Source organism: Triticum dicoccoides, chromosome 1A (assembly GCF_002162155.2).
Source record: "Triticum dicoccoides isolate Atlit2015 ecotype Zavitan chromosome 1A, WEW_v2.0, whole genome shotgun sequence".
Lineage (NCBI taxonomy): Eukaryota > Viridiplantae > Streptophyta > Magnoliopsida > Poales > Poaceae > Triticum > Triticum dicoccoides.
The window spans coordinates 488,082,225-488,087,857 of NC_041380.1; positions in this window are offsets into that span (position 1 = coordinate 488,082,225).

Sequence of the window (5,633 nt, forward strand, 5' to 3'; positions counted from 1 at the left end):
AGTCCTTCAAAGATGCATCTCCAAAGAGGAAGGGCAGAAGCTTTTGGCAGAAATCCATGCTGGACTCGGCGACCACCACCCCGCAGCCCGAGCCCTTGTAAGCAAGGCCTTCCGTACAGGTTTCTATTGGCCGACGGCCCGAGCAGATGCACAGGATCTAGTCCAACATTGCGTCGGTCGCCAGCTTTTTGCAAACCAAAGCCATATGCCGCCTACCCCTCTCCAAACAATCCCCATTACTTGGCCCTTTGTGGTCTGGGGGCTTGATATGGTCGGACCCCTCAAAGGGGGAACCCATAAGAAAAAAATACTTACTGGTCATGGTGGATAAATTCACCAAATGGATAGAAGTGAAACCCGTTAAAACGGCTGAATCCGGACCGGTGATAGATGATACGTCTCCAACGTATCTATAATTTTTTATTGTTCCATGCTACTATATTATCAACCTTGGATGTTTTATATGCATTTATATGCTATTTTATATGATTTTTGGGACTAACCTATCAACCTAGAGCCCAATTCCAATTTCTGTTTTTTCCTTGTTTTAGGGTTTCGAAGAAACGGAATATCAAATGGAGTTCCAACAGAATGAAACCTTCAGAAAAGTTATTTTTGGAAAGAAATCAATACAGGAGACTTGGAGTGCACGTCAGGGGATCAACGAGGAAGCCACGAGGCAGGGGCGCCCACCCCCTGGGCGCGCCCTCCACCCTCGTGGGCCCCTTGTGGATCCCCTAATGTATTTCTTCTGCCTATATATATCCATATACCCTTAAACTATCGAGGAGCACAATAGATCGGGAGTTCCACCGCCAGAAGCCTCCGTAGCCACCGAAAACCAATCTAGACCCATTCCGGCACCCTGCCGGAGGGGGTATCCCTCTCCGATGGCCATTGTCATCATCCCGGTGCTCTCCATGATGAGGAGGGAGTAGTTCTCCCTCGGGGCTGAGGGTATGTACCAATAGCTATGTGTTTGATCTCTCTCTCTCTCTCGTGTTCTTGAGGTGGTACGATCTTGATGTATCGCGAGCTTTGCTATTGTAGTTGGATCTTATGATGTTTCTCCCCCTCTACTCTCTTGTAATGGATTGAGTTTTCCCTTTGAAGTTATCTTATCGGTTTGAGTCTTTTAAGGATTTGAGAACACTTGATGTATGTCTTGCGTGGGATACCCATGGTGACAATGGGGTATTCTATTGATCCACTTGATGTATGTTTTGGTGATCAACTTGCGGGTTCCGCCCATGAACCTATGCATAGGGGTTGGCACACGTTTTCGTCTTGAGGTTCTATGTGTTGGTTGAATAGATGAATCTGAGATTGTGTGATGCATATCGTATAATCATACCCACAGATACTTGAGGTGACATTGGAGTATCTAGGTGACATTAGGGTTTTGGTTGATTTGTGTCTTAAGGTGTTATTCCAGTACGAACTCTAGGGCTGTTTGTGACACTTATAGGAATAGCCCAACAGATTGATTGGAAAGAATAACTTTGAGGTGGTTTCGTAACCTACCATAATCTCTTCGTTTGTTCTCCGCTATTAGTGACTCTGGAGTGACTCTTTGTTGCATGTTGAGGGATAATTATATGACCCAATTATGTTATTATTGTTGAGGGAACTTGCACTAGCGAAAGTATGAACCCTAGGCCTTGTTTCAACGCATTGCAATATCGTTTGTGCTCACTTTTATCATTAGTTACCTTGCTGTTTTTATATTTTCAGATTACAAAAACCTTTATCCACTATCCATATACCACTTGTATCACCATCTCTTCGCCGAACTAGTGCACCTATAAAATTTACCATTGTATTGGGTGTGTTGGGGACACAAGAGACTCTTTGTTATTTGGTTGCAGGGCTGCTTGAGAGAGACCATCTTCATCCTACGCCTCCTATGGATTGATAAACCTTAGGTCATCCACTTGAGGGAAATTTGCTACTGTCGTACAAACCTCTGCACTTGGAGGCCCAACAACGTCTACAAGAAGAAGGCTGTGTAGTATACATCAAGCTCTTTTCTGGCGCCGTTGCCGAGGAGGTTAGCGCTTGAAGGTATATCTTTAGATCTTGCAATCGAGTCTTTTAGTTTCTTGTTTTATCACTAGTTTAGTTTATAAAAGAAAACTACAAAAAAATATGGAATTAAGTTTGCCTCATACGCTTCATCTTTTTAATATCTTTCGTGAGTATGATGGAAAGGAAAATTGTGCTCAAATGCTAGAAGAAGAATGCATTAAAATGTTTGGCACTAAATCTTTGAATGATGAGCATGATTGCAATGTTATTAGTATGAACTCCTTGAATATCCATAGTACTAATGATGATTGCACTAGTTATGATGAAAATGTCTCCTATAAACATGTTAATTTTTGTGGAGTGCATTGGGTTTGCAAGTACACACCAATTAGGGAAGATAGATTTTGCAAGAGGCATAAGTACTTAGAAACTAAATTATTGCAAGAAAGGCTAGATGTTTGTGCTGAAAATATAAATTTTCTTGGACATACTTGTGAGCTTTGCAATGAACGTGGTCATTTAACCATCCGATGCAAAATGTTTCATGATCTAATCGTTTCCAAAAATTGTGATGACTTGATTTCTCTTGCACATCATAATGAACTTAGTTTGCTTATGGGTTACGAAGAAATGAAACGTATAACTAACTATCTTCCAGTATTTGCCCGTGATAAACTTCTTGGCTTTGATCTAGAGGAAATTTATATGTATTGTGCGGTGAATTGTATTGAAAATCCTTATATTGCCAACTACATAAAGAAAAGAAAACAAATAGAATATGAAGAGAATACTAATGAAAGGGAAGAGGCTTCCCAATACCCTCCTATTATTTCTTATGATGAATCAGGTAATGAGGAGGAGCCTCCTATTCAACCAATCTCATTAATAAGGAGCTCCAAAAAGAGGATTGAACCCACACATGATGTGGTGAAGAAGAAGAAAAGAAAAAGGAAGAGAGGTAAAAAGATATCTCTCCCAAATAATGCTGCTCCTATTAATATTGTGTCTCATGAAAATATAATTGTGGAAGATAATGATACTTCTTATGATCTTGAAAATCTTTTTGGCACTTGCTTGGAAGAATATGATAATTGCTATACTATTGGTGCTATCCATACTATCGATGATGAGAGTGATTATGCTTATTATATGAAAAGGCCCAAGCTTGGGGATGCTATGTTTGAAGAAGATGATGTTTTTGAGAATATATTTGCTGCAATTAATGTTTGTCCCAAGCTTGGGGATGCTACGTTTAATGAAGATGATATTTTTAGTCTCCCAAGTTTTGATATGCAAATTTATAATGATGATAGCATGCCTCCTACATATGATAATTATTGTGAGGATACATATGCTATAAAAAGTAGTGACGATTATATTTATAAAACTTGTCATGATTATGATTACCCTTTTTCTGAACATTACTCTTTTAATGTGGAAACAATTTATAGTATTCGAGTCTCTTATGATACTCCCACTATACCGATTGAGAAGAATTTTGCTTATGTAGAGAGTAGTAAATTTTCTATGCTTGTAGATCATGAAAAGAATGCTTTAGGTGCTGGTTATATTGTTGAATTCATTCATGATGCTACTAAAAATTATTATGAGGGAGGAATATATGCTTGTAGGAATTGCAATAATATCAAGTTCCCTCCCTATGTGCTTAAAGTTTTAAAGTTATGCTTGTTTTGCCTTCCTATCCTAGTTGATTATTGTTCCCATAAGTTGTTTGCTCACAAAACCCCTATGCATAGGAAGTGGGTTAGACTTAAATGTGTTAGTCATATTATTCATGATGCTCTCTTTATGTTTCAATCTTTATCTTTTATGTGAGCATCATTGAAATCATCGTGCCTAGCTAGGTGTAACGCCCTCGATGCGGCTATATCTCCCACGTGTCGAAGCACGACTTAGAGGCATAACTGCATTGAAAGCAATGTCACAAGGGAGGTAATCTTCACACAACCCATATAATACATAAGGGAAAGAGATACATAGTTGGCTTACAATCGCCACTTCACACAAATACATGAATAAAGCATTACATCATCCAAATACAATCAAGGTCCGACTACGAAACCAAAATAAAAGAAGAACCCCAAATGTGACAAAGGTCCCCGATCGACCCCAACTGGGCTCCACTACTGATCAACTAGAACGAAACAACACAAAGGACAAGATCTTCATCGAGCTCCTCCTGAGCTTGGTTGCGTCACCTGCTCGGTAACATCGGCACCTGCAAACTGGTTTTGGAAGTATCTGTGAGCCACAGGGACTCAGCAATCTCGCACCCTCGTGATCAAGACTATTTAAGCTTATGGGTAAGGTAAAGGTAAGAGGTGGAGCTGCAGCAAGCGACTAGCATATATGGTGGCTAACATATACGCAAAAGAGAGCGAGAAGAGAAGGCAAAGCACGGTCGAGAAAGTATGATCAAGAAGTGATCCTATAACAACCTACGTCAAGCATAACTCCAACAACTGTGTTCACTTCCCGGACCCCGCCGGAAAGAGACCATCACGGTTACACACGCGGTTGATTCATTTTAATTAACGTCAAGTTCAGGTTTTCTACAACCGGACATTAACAAATTCCCATCTGCCCATAACCGCGGGCACGGCTTTCGAAAGTTCAAATCCCTGCAGGGGTGTCCCAACTTAGCCCATCACAAGCTCTCATGGTCAACGAAGGAATAGACCTCCTCCCGAGACAGTCCGATCAGACTCGGTATCCCGTACAACAAGACATTTCGACAGGGTAAAACTAAACCAGCAACACCGCCCGAATGTGATGACAAATCCCGATAGGAGCTACACATATCTCGTTCTCAGGGCACACTCAGATGAGACTAGCTACGAGTAAAACCAACCCTCAAGTTTCCCCGAGGTGGCCCCGCAGGCAACTCAGTTCGGACCAACACTCAGAGGAGCACTGGCCCGGGGGGGTTAAAATAAAGATGACCCTTGAGTCCGCGAAACCCAAGGGAAAAAGAGGCTAGGTGGCGAATGGTAAAACCAATGTTGGGCATTGCTGGAAGAGCTTTACTTAAGGCGAACTGTCAAGGGGTTCCCATAATAGCCCAACCGCGTGAGGAACGCAAAATCCGGGAACATAACACCGATATGACGGAAACTAGGGCGGCAAGAGTGGAACAAAACACCAGGCATAAGGCCGATCCTTCCACCCTTTACCAAGTATATAGATGCATTAATTAAATAAGATATATTGTGATATCCCAACAAGTCAACATGTTCCAAAAGGAACGGTATCTCCATGTTCCAACAAGGAACAAACTTTAATCTTCACCTGCAACTAACAACGCTATAAGAGGGGCTGAGCAAAGCGGTAACATAGCCAAACAATGGTTTGCTAGGACAAGGTGGGTTAGAGGCTTGGTTCAACAATATAGGAGGCATGAAAAACAAGTGGTAGGTATCGCAGCATAGGCATAGCAAAAGAGCGAGCATCTAAGCAAGCAAAGATAGAAGTGATTTCGAGGGTATGGTCATCTTGCCTGAGATCCCGCGAGGAAGAAGAACGAGTCCATGAAGAAGACAAATGGACGTTGTCGAACGAATCCTCACAACACGACGTTACCGGAT